General features: G+C 43.6%; 1 long non-coding RNA gene across 2 annotated transcripts; it reads left to right on the top strand.

The window, feature by feature from the left end:
* Positions 1-4579: 4579 nt before the first annotated feature.
* LOC146176676 (uncharacterized) lies at positions 4580-7768 on the top strand. Of its 2 annotated transcripts, none has more exons than XR_014701195.1 (4): positions 4580-4676; positions 5335-5407; positions 6454-6555; positions 7599-7752. It is a non-coding gene; the product is annotated as an uncharacterized LOC146176676 (long non-coding RNA). The 2 variants fall into 2 exon arrangements; XR_014701196.1 differs by having other exon boundaries at positions 4623-4676; positions 5338-5407; positions 7599-7768.
* Positions 7769-13036: the final 5268 nt, after the last annotated feature.

The following is a 13036-nucleotide window of genomic DNA, read 5'->3' as shown; positions in this document are numbered from 1 at the left end:
TCGTTACCTTACAGAATCTATCAATGAATCAGTGTTCGGCCAGGTTGCATGCCAGTGACCAGCTGCCATAACTGTACCCGTGATTTCTCGCTCAAACCACAAACGCCACACACGCCGACAACGTGAGACTTCGTGCAGAATGAGGCTTTTTCCCCTATGGCAGTAACACATGTCCGCACTTGTTCGTGCATAGAAACTTCTCCACGTTTGCGGCACCTAGAAGCAAGCCTGTTTTAACGAAGAAAAATTATGCTTTGTAATATGTTATCTAACTAATTCTGAGCTTGGGCAAACGAGATTGGAAAAGAAAGGAGAGAGGGAGATTAACGAAGCGAGAAATGGGGCATTCCCCATTTCTCGCTTCGTCTACTGCTTCTACTGCTTCTACTGCTTCAATTTCTCAACAATGATGGTTAAGGACCAAGGATATCATATCGGGTCATGGCTTTTGCCTTCTATCTACTGGATTTTGTCTCAGATCAGCCACAGAGAAAAGAAGATAACAGAAAACTATTTGTGCAAATGCCAGCGATTCATCTTCGAAAAATATATTGTAAACATCACTCTCTGCTAAGTACCCGTATTTGGAAGGAGGACAAATTTTGCGTGGTAGCATGATGAAGCTGAAAAAGGCTCGCTTTTCCTTACTGAAAGTCCAGCTTCGGATATTTCCCCGCAGCGTCTTCAAAAATATACGAGAGTGGACATTCCATTTGTTTGTTCAAATTGGAGCCACAGTACTGATTAGCTTTTCCAGGCCTGCTCGCTCTTTTACTTCCTCACGAAACTGGCAATCATGTCTTGACTCGTCAACAAAAAACTTTTCTTTTAGGTTCAATGATTTTCCTAACTCCACATTATGAACAGGTTTGAGGAGCCTTTAAAGGCTTGAGTGACAAGTTGACGCTTTTTTTACATGAAATAGGCATAAAAGGGAGCAAAACATTTGTCATTGAAGCAATGCTGAGGTGATCTGCCGTATATTTAGGGTACAAAATTAAAAAGTGCCGAAGACCAGAACTAAAACATCGAACTCGTGCAAAGCGAGATGGAGACATCGTTGACCTTTGAGTGAGCGGCACGTTTGAGTGATAGACTGCGCTTTTTTGACGCGCCCACTGCGGTCACTCCTACTTTCGAACCCGACCTCGGCGGCTGCGTTTCGATGGAGGCGAAATGAAGTGGCGTCCGTGTGCTGTGCGATGTCAGCGCACGTTAAAGATCCCCAGGTGGTCGAAATTTCCGGAGTCCTCCACTACGGCGTCTCTCATAGCCTCAGTCGCTTTGGGACGTTAAACCCCACAAACCAACCAACCAACCAACCAACTCCTACTTGGAGTGTGCGCTTTTATAATGGGTGATAAACTTTATGAACTAGAGAGCGATGTCTATTGTTATCAAGTAGGCTAAGTTATCCCTGTGCGTACCTTCAATGTATAAATTGGGTCTCGAGTGTGGGATCCATGAGTAGAAAGGTATAGTACCTGAAACGCCGCCGTCAAGAGACAATGTTGGCAAGGCTGGCGGCAAGCGTGCAAGACGGCGGCTCCGGCGCTGATCAAGTAGGGATCCGTCTTCGGGTTATCTGGTGAACGGATACCCCGGACTTCTCAATAAGATGCTACGAGCAAGATTTATTTACCGTATGACGCCAGATGAGTTGTTGTGGCTGTTGTGCCCTGTCGTTGTAGTTGTTGACCAAATAACTTATGGTACATAGTCCCAGCAAGACCGCCTCTCAGTCATCCTCCTCTTCACCTTCGTATCTTTTGATGAGTAAAATTATTGATGTGGTACTGTATGGGCAGCCAGCACGAAGATCAACCCCAAGCACTTAGTTCCTCTTCGTTTTTTCTTCTTCTTCTTCTTCTTCTTCTTCTTCTTCTTCTTCTTCTTCTTCTTCTTCTTCTTCTTCTTCTTCTTCTTCTTCTTCTTCTTCTTCTTCTTCTTCTTCTTCTTCTTCTTCTTCTTCTTTTTCTGCCTTGATATATGGCACATACCCACGAAGGGGGACTGGTCAAGGCTTAGTTTTAAAGTATATTTTGGTCTCTTCTTCTTCAGCCACAGTTTTTTCGAGTGCTTCCGTGAAGGAGGTTTCAAAGCCCGCGATGAAATTCAAGAATTTTGGATGTAATGCTAGCAAAATATTTATTTCGCGGGTGTTCCTTTATTGCTGCCATTGAAGATTTATTTTTTCTTTTAGGGGTGCCTTCTATCAATCGCACATTTCAGAGTACCACTGTGCAATATGGTGGTCTCGAAAAAAAAAAAGGAAAGCACCGTACGTAGTGCGAATTGACAACAGTTTATTAGACATATGCCACTTGAGCTTGGCGCATCATTTATGTATATTGAGTACAATTACCATACTAAACTAAGAGTAGAAGTGCCACTATCCATTTTTGATCAGTTCAATCTCTTATTCTGTTATGGCAATTCAAGCATTAATAATGCAGTCTTAAGAAGCAGCCTTGGAGGTGACAAAAGCTGCTTTGATCTATGTTTAATGTTTCTCACTCTCACACTTCTGAAATTTCTTTTTAGAGGGTATATATTATCTTCAGCCTTCTAGAGCGTCCCTCATTATACTTGCTCATCCCAAGTTTATAAAACTTCTTTTTAAAGGATATATCTTTTTTTGGTTCGTTTGCCTTCACTCGTTTCGATTGGAAGGACAGACTCGGTTTTCCAAGCTGAGCAAGGAGCCTTCACGCACTCGCGTCTTCTCAAGATTCGTAATGCCGAGCTGCTGTTGTGTGTCATATACTGCTTGCCAAGATAACAATGCCGCGCACTCGGTGTGGAGTTTTGTGCTCGGCGCCCAGCCTGCAATCGCTTCACGTTGTCGGTACCCCACCAGACAAACAACAAAAAAAACAAAAACAAGCAGGCACCTTTGTTAACGATACTGAACAAGCTACAACATTTCCCCCAATCACCCTCTTATCCTTACAACCCGAAAGAAACACGAGATCGGAAGACCCACATACCTGCCTTAATTGAGCTTTATGAGTCCGCAGCCGCTTCGACGGCTTTGCCTTCATCTTCCTTTCTTCCCTAACCACTCCCTCGGCCAAGAACTCAGTGTCAGGTGATTGTGAGTGCTGTGGCGAATCGAAGGGCCTGTGATCTGGTGGGGACGTCTGAGCTTTTATATGCACTCGAGATGGAATGCTTGTCTATGGCAATACTCGCTCGGTGAGCTCCCGGCGCCACCGGAGGGCCAAGCGTTTGACGGGCACTTTCCGCACCACCTGCCAGTGACAGATCACACTGCGAGTTTGCTTCCTGTTACGTGTGCATCAACGAGCCTGCAGGCAGAAGCGACGCTAAACGCGATGCTAATTGACATATCGATATCCCGGCGAGACGCGAAAAGTAGCGGTGACAGTTAACGACAGCCTTTGCTCCAGGCAACGGTAGAATACCTGCGGAATTTCGGGAAACAGGTGCACGGAGATTTCACATGCTGACATGTCGATGTTGTCGAAGTAACAGTGTGCCTCAGCTCACAATCAGACGCGCGCGAAGCTTCAAGAAGAAACACGGCTGAGGAATATTTCTTCAACTTCGGGGTTGGCATTTTCTTCCACGCTTTTAGTGATTTCTCTGTAACACTGTCAGCCAAATCTTGTTTAATGGACTGTTTTGGTCGACAAAGAGAGAGACATCTTGACTCCTTATTCACACAAAACGTTATATTATAATATTATATTGTTAGAGACCGGGGGGAAGAAGACGAGTGACAGAGTGTGGAAAAAGAGTAAGAATGGTTGGTGTGTTGAGTGGTCGCCTAACTCCCGTCCACCGACTCTTCGACCGAGGGAGAATAAGTTTCGTGGTAACGCCTGGAGACTTGCAGAATCCACGTTTGCTCAGCGCTTCTTGTCTTGGAAGCTTTCTTCGATGTGAAAAACAGTGCAAGAACCTGATCCCTTTGAAATGTCTGCTAGATGACTTACATCGACATGAATTTTAATGTGGATTGTTTTGCTTTGGTCATTACTCTAACACAATACGAAATTTCGGAACCGTTTAAACCACCTAAGGGCGCAAAGCTAGATCTTGACCTACACGGGAACGCGCAACTGATATCACGAAGATGCTAATTAGCTACAAGGGACTGTTGGTTGGAAACCATCTGTAGACAAGATAGTTTTTTCGTGTAATGCGCATTTACGCCTATGTATTCCCCCCACGCGTTCCAATCCAAAGCTTCGATTTTTTCTCATGCAATGGCCAGGCAAGCGGTTACCTTCCCTTCACCGCTGATTAAACGCCCTGGCTCGGTACAATGCACGCGTGTTTGCTGAAAATATAGTTCTGTTTGTTTTCATGTCCCTAGACAGACCCACAAATATCAGCTTATCATTGGACTGAGAGCCTTGTGATCTTGCATAAAAAGAAAATCAGGATTTCTTGAGAACACTTCCTCGTCCACCCAACCTTGTGCAAGCCGCGATAGGAGAAAGGTTCGGTTATCGTACGAAACCTGATAAGTTAGTTCCTGAATGATATCTCCTCATGCGCTGTCAGTGCAGTCAGCCCACTGAGAGAAACAGGAGATGTTTGTTTTCGGAACAGGGCCTCCAAATAAAAGGCGCCCCTTCTACTGCCATCGCAGAGTTAGCACCAGGGAGTTCCCCGAAACTCAGGCTTGACAAGGAGGCTCAAAGGTAGGCCATGATTGTTGTATTTAAACACCAGTGCGGAGGGTTCGCCCACATTATTTATAAAAAAGAGAGTGTAAACTTGTGTTTTCATTTTCTCTTAAACGCAAAACAACCTCACGATGATCCAAGCAAAAGCATCCTTCTTCGACGTCATTTAGCTCCACATATTGAGAATGCACTGACTAAAGGTATAATTTGTTCTCTTCCAATACTAATTTCTTGTCTCCTGGGGTTTTCATTTGCGGCATCTGACTGTACTAAAAAAAGATCAATGTCTAGCCTTGTTATGAAGTGGCTATGACTCTCGACGTCTGTGCACACCGATGCGGGATCTAATCCCGGCCGCAGCGGCTCCTTTTCGATGGAGCTGGAAAGCAAGGCGCCTGTGCACTGTGGGATGTCAGTGCACGTTCAAGACATCCAGGTGGTAGAATTTTCCGGAGCCCTTCACTGAAGCATGTCTCATTGCTGAAATCGCTTTGGTACTCTCAGTTCTAAAAACCAAACCAAATCTAAACACGAAACAGTTAGTGGAGGTCATGCTTTGCATGTGTCCTCTAACCAATTTCGTGCTATCGTAGCGCGGTTTTTATGCTTCCTTTAGAAGCTTTCGAAGACGCGAGTCTGTCAGCGCAAGCCTCTGCTTATTTTTTTTTTTCAGCAGTTCACAATGAAGGGACTGTACATCTGTCTAGGACTCTTGCTTCTCGGCACGCTCGCAACGGCTGCTTCAGGTAGGTTTTCACGCATTTAACGATCACCTTTCAGTGCATTTTATGAGTAACAGAAGGAACTATTCCTTCAATACGCATTTGCTTACTTCGCAGCTTGAACCACTTTTTCATACTACTATCAAGAAGCTATAAATGCAATTTGTAAAGCGTTATACTGCGGCATACCTGGCTGCCTATTGAGGGCGCTGTGTTGCGTCTTCCCTCGTAACATTTTCGTACACATCATGCCGTGGAGGTTAAAGTGTACTGGAGGCCATCAGCTACATCGAACCGAAATGTTGGCATGAGAAGCGGATATGAAGAATTCGATACACAATTATATGCTTTGATTTTAATGGAGAACACAGTCATTGGCAATGAACTCCAGACAAATCTGAACACCTCTATGAAATGATGACGAAAAATATGTCAATAATGCAATCTATGATGAAAAAGTAGTAGGTAGGATAGAAACGTAATAGAATGTGTAATTAAAGGCGACATTTATAATATGGTGCCTTGGCTAAAACACCCGTAACACGTGCGCTATACGTCACTTAGTTTACTCCACTGTATTCTTCAGCAGGCCGCCGAACAGACTTAATATATGTAAATCCAAGCGTTCAATGATTTGAATAAGCCTGAATGCCCGCCTTGAAGATGCCAAGGTTATGAAGCTAGTGAAGAAGTTGTAAACTTGACGTTGGGTGTAAATAACGAAAACCCATCTTATGTATCGCAAATAATAATCAGACGCTGCAAAATTATCACCTTAACGATGTGTAGCTTAACTACGTTCTCTACGCCTCTAAATATTCTGTTTTATTCCATCTTGTATTCTGCCAGATTCTAGCCGTGCTGAATTAAGGGCATGCTTAGGTTCGTTTCTTTGCTTCTTTGTAAGAATATTTACTGCTCGGTATTGCATTCAGATCTCATACAAAATTACCTGATAAAATAGAGCAGCGCGCATGACAAATAAGTCCTAACCTTTGGAAAAACTGCGAAACTGTGTTCATTCATATTTTATTTTACTGAATGTTTCCTCTTCCTACCATCTTCTACAGTTTCCGAAGACAACCCCTGTGCGTCGATGCTCAACCAAGAATGTCCTCGGCTGCACGTTCTTGTCTGCCACACTGTTGGAAACTCGTGCGAGTGCCAATGCAGTGAGTGCTGTTCCGATTTCAAGAGGATAGAAATCAAATAATTAATGCTAGGACGAAGACAAAGATGGCGCCTGCAGTCATTCAGCTCAGCGTAATGTCTGGTTTCAGTTTCAGAAACCTCTCAGCAACTGCGCCAATGATTTTGAACGTCGCTCTTATTTCGGAGACCTTCATAAGCAACCTCGCTGTGAAGCTTATTTGCATAGGCTTTACTGAAACTGAAACATTTTTCACTCTTTTGTGGCCAAGTTGCGACTCCACACTTTCTCCTGCATGCCTACCCTCCAGGTGCGGTTTTGGCCAGTGCCATTTTGACACTTATGCCGAGAAAATGCATGTAAATTCAGTTCTTCACGAAAGCAAACGCGCATAGGAGAAGCTGTAACATCCTACTTGACGCTTCCCTTAAAAGTCATGGGCCAAAAACGTCGACCTGAAGTTTAAACGAACTACGTTCACTTTCTTTAAATTTATCTCCAGAGGAAGATTTTCTGTGAAGGTGATGTGGGCATTACGCATAATGCTTCATCATCATTATAAGCCACGGAGATTGCCTCTTTAATAAAGTTGTCCTCCCAGTTCATAACTCGCTTAAGGTGCTGAGAGAAGCAAACATGTTCAAACTCTGTGTCGTAGTGCCTCCAAAACATCGGAATGCTGATCGGGCCGCTGGCCTGAATTACTGTAGAAATTAGCGAAGTGAAACTGCAGGTTAGACATCGATGCCTGAGCATTGAAAAAAAGTAGACTAAATATTTATAATGGGAATCTGTTTTTAAGATAGATATTAAGGCACATTATAGAAAGCACTGAAAAAAAAAAGTGCATATCCACTGAAAAGCTGTTTTTATCAGCATCATTTTTTAGATCTGGCAAAACTAGCCACACCTGCCGCCACCTATTTAAGTGTTCTCTCAGTTCTAATCAGTTCTAATCTAGGGGCTTTTCACTCGCGCATGCGCTGGCAGCTTGTAGCTCACCAAGCATATTTTCTCCTAAATCAAGACACTGACAGATCTTTTCTATCGTTTCTCACTTTGCAGATTACATGCCTAACAGCGAGGATAGCTGGGGACATCAGGCTTCAGGAGTTCCAGACAACGAAGACGAAGAATAGCTCGTCTGAGGCACGAAACCAATAAAAGCGCCTCTGCTTACTTTTGTTCGGATGTGGCATTAACTTCGCATTGTCTGCATCATTCGCTTCAGCGGTACTTCTGGCAAATATGCTTTAAATACATTCACTTACTTTCGCGCTTTGAAGGCACTGTGAACACATTACAACAATTTCGCACATGTGCGCTGGCTACCTTGTAGTAGCAATCTGGCGACAAAAAAATTGTGAATGAGCAACCAAGACTAGAAAATGTGCGCGTTTGTTCTCGGTCACCCCTGACACTACTGGATTTATTAATTCCACATATACAACAGCAACCCGCTCTAAATTTTCAGAGATGCAAATCTCTTGTATATAATTTTTAACAGCTTTTTTTTTTTGGTGACGAGGATGCTGAAACGATTCATCTTAGCGACTGCGTAACCAATTCGAAGGTCAGGTTTGTTTTTCCAATATTCGAACAAATATTTCGAATATTCGATAATTTTACTCGAAAGCAGATGTGTGGCTGAGGCATGCGTGTTGTAGCTGTGCTGAAGGAGCTAAATACTTACGTTCGGTTGTTGTTTTGTACAAATGTTTAGCGGTCACTTACTTCTTTTTTTTTTTTGTTCTTTTTCTTCGATTCTGATCCCCAATTTGTGATGCTACGATGCATTAAAGTATCAGTCGCAGTGAAAAACCAAACCTGCACTTCTGCACTTATGGAGAGCGGGTGAAGGAAGTTTTTCACTACTCAAGCGTACAAAGCCGTATCTTAGACAGTCTCATAAAAAAAAAGTTGGTAAAAATTGAACCATGACGCCAGATGGTAAACACAAAAGGTGCCGCCATTGCATAACCAGTCACTTCACCCTATTAAGTAGCATGGAGATAACCACGTATATGAATGAGTTTAAGTATTAGCCAAAATCATTTATGCAGGTTCGTTTCCTGCTATCCACTGGTGCATACTCTTCAGCGTGTAGTGCGGATACGGGAAGGTGTTTTAGAGAGCACCGCACGTCCTTACTTCAGTTGCAGCTACCGAGCCCTGGCGACAGTATTTCACTTGACGTTGATTCAATATGTAGGCAAATATTTCGAAATAAATGCAAATTCAATCTGCTCCTCTTTATTCTGATAGAGGTGTAGCGATCACGTTATGAGCCCAGGCTGGCATGGCACCTCCAGCGGTCGAAAACAGTAGCCGAGCGGGTGCCGGTGGGCATCGAATGTCAAACTTCTCCTGCTAACCCCCTTTAACAAGCTTCGGTGCTGTTCGCGCGAGGCTACGCACTGAAAGGAAGCCGGTGCGGCAGGGAAAGCTGAACGTGACCTAAACTGAGTAGCGCCTATGCCAGGGCGGCTGGCGCCTGACAGGTCATGCACGTACAGCCTTGGAAGTAACCTGTAATGCATTAGTCAGCAGAGGAGACCGCTAGTCAAAAAGCAAAACCAGGAAGTAAAAATAGCAAACGAAACTTTATCTGACAAGCAACTAAGGTTAACAGCATCAGGCATAAAAAAATAAACACCCCGTGCAGCACTGAGATTAAAATAAGTTAGTTTAACTCATCCTGACAAAAATTCTGGAAATTCTGGATTTCCTCCTCGAAACGACGAATGGCTTCCAGAGAACACAGAGAATCTAAGAAAGCACAGATATCTCAGGAGGAAATAGACAGCAAATGGGCATCCTATCGGCCGAGGAAACTGGCAGAGCAGATACTTGTGCAGGGAAAATAAAACAGCACACCAATCACTGGATGACCGACGCGTGCGACTCAACTATAGAGGCGAAAGAAAATGTCTGGAGCTATATAAGCTGCCTGGGTAAAAAGAATCAGAGGCAGCAGGAAAAAACTCAAGACGCAGAGGGAAAATGTCATTTGGGGGATCCCGCTATAGAATACATCGCATCCATTATTACCGAATCACTTTGGCGCGATGATCGGGTATCGACACCAATGAAGAAACAGTATCAGGCCGCATGAAGGAGAGGAGCTTGCAACTGACAAATCCTAACTGTAAGAAGTCGGAGACAAATATTTCTGCATATAAGACCACAGGGATGGACGAAATTGCAATCAAGCTAATAATGGTTTCGGTCCAGAAGCCAAGGACACTTTAATAAACGAATTGGAAACAGTCATAACAAATAAAATAACTCCGAACAAGTGGTGTCTGAGTGGGACGAATTCAATCTATAAAGAAAACGCAGATAGGCAGAACATAAAATCGTTTAAACCGATCACTACAATGTCTGTACAGGCTGGCAAAGCGGAAAACTGAGCGCTGTTTTTAGCCTTTCATGACATGAGTGGTGCGTACCATTTTTTGGACGAAGTGGTGTGTAAATAGGTCACTTCTGCGGAACTTGCTCGAATATGAAGGCATCGATGAAGAATTAATTGAAGGCATGTATGTATTTTATGTATTTATGTATTTTATTGTACCACTGGCGTTCCCAGCAAGATTATTTGTCATCTCCCCCCCTGTAATAATGCCTTCGGGCGCTGCAGGAACCTGTAATAAACAAATAAATAAACACGGCAGAAAGGTGTCGCTACCTACACACCTTAAAAGGGACAATTCTTGTATTTTACATTTCTTGCTCTCTTTATAAAAGCTGCTTTCGGGAACAGCGTGCAAAATATTTGACTTCGCTCAATGACCTTGCAAACAGGTTTGTATTATTCGCCACTCTGGAGTTTGGATAGCGATTCTCTGGTCTGGCAGCTACTCGACACTATCATACTGAATTCGTATTTGTAGTTTCAAAAATTGTCCATTCATTAGCATCTCACCGCCGATGCTGGCAGACGCCGTGGCCTGCGTCATAAGCCGTATGACCTCCTGATCGTGTTTTATTGCTGCCATTTTTAAAGGACGTGATAGAGGTCAAACAAAAAGCTACTGCTTGAGTAGTCCTAACTAAGGAACATTTTAGGTGCTCTTTTCTTGGCCAGAGCTTTTGCTGCAAAATCCAATGCATTCCCCGTTGAAGGCGAACGAGGTCGGTAAGTTTCTAAGTCATTACGGTTAAAAATGTAGAGCGTCAAAATATGCGTTTTAGATCTTGATTCAATAGAAGGTTATTGCTAGTTAGTTCGTTTGTTTTCGCGGAAGTTTAAAGGTGCGAAAAAAAGGACGGCAAAAGAAAAGGAACATTCTTACTTTTTGTGCTCGTTCTTTTTCGCATTTGTAACCTCATTTCAGAAAGATCGGTTTCTTAGTGATACATTCACGAAATAGCACTGATTCAGCGCATCATAATGCATGTAGTTTGCATGTTTTAGCGCATATAGGATTACAATAGAATTTAATTGACTATATACTTGCCCACTAATGGCGTTATGCAACGTCCATTGCAGAAATACAGCGTCAACAACCTTACAGAACCATTTTTTATGTTGGCTAATTCGAATTACAAAATCTTGCGGAAGGTAAAAACAGGTCAGTTTTGAACGTTCACAACTGTTGTTACAGGAATGAAAAACATCACCCCAATATCACAAACAAAAGGCTGACTGGGTGATACTCGCAGGTGGTCGTCTTTTGCTTTATATCTTTTGCGTACATAGCGCCCAGCTTGCAAGCCAATTTAAGCTCCCAGGTTGCTGAACGTATCCATGACACTTTAAATAAATATTCACATGTATTAAAAGCCAATCGTCCGATATATTTCGCAGTTGGAGATCTTCCTTTGCCTTTTAATATACTCTCAAGCCAAATAGCTTCGTGTGGCTCTGGGCTCGACAAGACGCAACCAAACTGCGTTTTGTGGCCAACAGCACCTCCCCATTCCCCCAAACAATGCGGCAGGGAGGCAAGTCTCCCATTCGCCTCGGATGCGTGAAGCCCTGGTACTTTGGGCACCTTTGAGTTTCCCCCCTCCCTCCCCAGACAATACGGCAGGGAGGCGAGTCTCCCATTCGCCTCGGATGCGTGAAGCCCTGGTAATCCGGGCACCTCTGAGATGTCATCCAGTGTTCACCACAGATGACTTCAAGCTGTTGTTTGTAAACGGGTCTCACTCGTCAGGCCAGGATCACCACCTTGCCTTGCCACCCAGTTGTCTCGGCCAACATCTCGGTTCTTCCGAACGTCATTCGCATCTTACCCATACTTCTGTCACACGGGCAAGATCCAACTCCTTCGAACTTCTTTTCCATAAAGGACCACGGAGGGAGTTCAGCCCTAAAGGAGTTGTCGCCGTGTCACACGGCTAAGAACCGAGAACCGTGCCGAGACGCCGTCGGTATCCCATTAGGCGCTGTTCGTTTTGTGTATACATATAAAATAATCAAGTTAAAAACATGTTAAATAATTTTTAGCTGCTTTCTTTTCAACAGTTTGAATTGACTTTAAAATATAAATGTATCTTTATTCATGTGAAAGGAATGCGCTGTTACCTTTACTAGCATATCGTGTTTGTCTGTTCTGCTGGCCACAATGTGCTTGTGAAATTCTTGCGTGCATGCTTGGATTTTTGCACATTTACTTTTTTTCCATGCTTTGCGTTATGCTGCAGTATTAAAATTCGTTAAAAACGCAAAATTAATGCATAAGTACTTCTATTAAAACTTGCATAAAGCTCGCGGGGAACCAGAGTACTCCCTTTACCTGCTCGAGGGAGATGACTGGAGCTCCTTACGCTAGGAACTTCCTTTCCTAAAGGACTGCCGTGTGACATGGTGCGTATCTCCATTGAGATAAAGACTACCTTGGTTGAAGGGAGTTAAAAGGAGTTCAGCCGTGCCCGTGTGACAGCAGTATTACCCAGAGCCTACCCACTACAGGTAAGACCCAACACGAGAAAGTGCCATCTGCAATCAATTAGCACATCAGTCTAAAGCAGCAGCATAATCTGCCTAGCTACTTAACTATTACCAGTTTTGTGCCTCTACATCTAGAGGCGCATGTGACAAAGAAACATTTTAATATCGGGACTCAAAGTGGAATCATGAAGTGGCCCAACGCATGGAATCAATGAAATACGAAGTAATTCGCCCCGTCGAGGCATTGCAGTGTTTAGGGCGCTCTAATACAATGCTCAAGGATGCGGGATCGAATCTCGGCAGCGGCGGCCGCTTTTAGATGGAGGCGAAAAGCAAGTCGCCCGTATGCTGTCAGTGAAAGTTGAGGAAACAACGTGGTCTGTACGGCCTTTCATAAGTTGAGTACTGTTCAGACGATAAACAAATTGAAACTGAATTCTGTTCCTTAAAATCACCCCGGCAGGAAAACGTTCTACATTTGGCTGCAACAGAAGCCTCAGAAGCCTCATTGTGAAAAAAGTATTGTTTTTCGCCAACGTACGAACTAAAAACCTGTCCATGATTTAATGCGAATAGTTCATGGACGGCATCTTTGTCTCGA

Source organism: Amblyomma maculatum, chromosome 10, assembly GCF_055883805.1.
Source record: "Amblyomma maculatum isolate TAMU_Amacu chromosome 10, ASM5588380v1, whole genome shotgun sequence".
NCBI classification, from domain to species: domain Eukaryota; kingdom Metazoa; phylum Arthropoda; class Arachnida; order Ixodida; family Ixodidae; genus Amblyomma; species Amblyomma maculatum.
The sequence above is the reverse complement of the archived record's forward strand: the minus strand, read 5'-3'. Positions and strand labels throughout refer to the sequence as shown.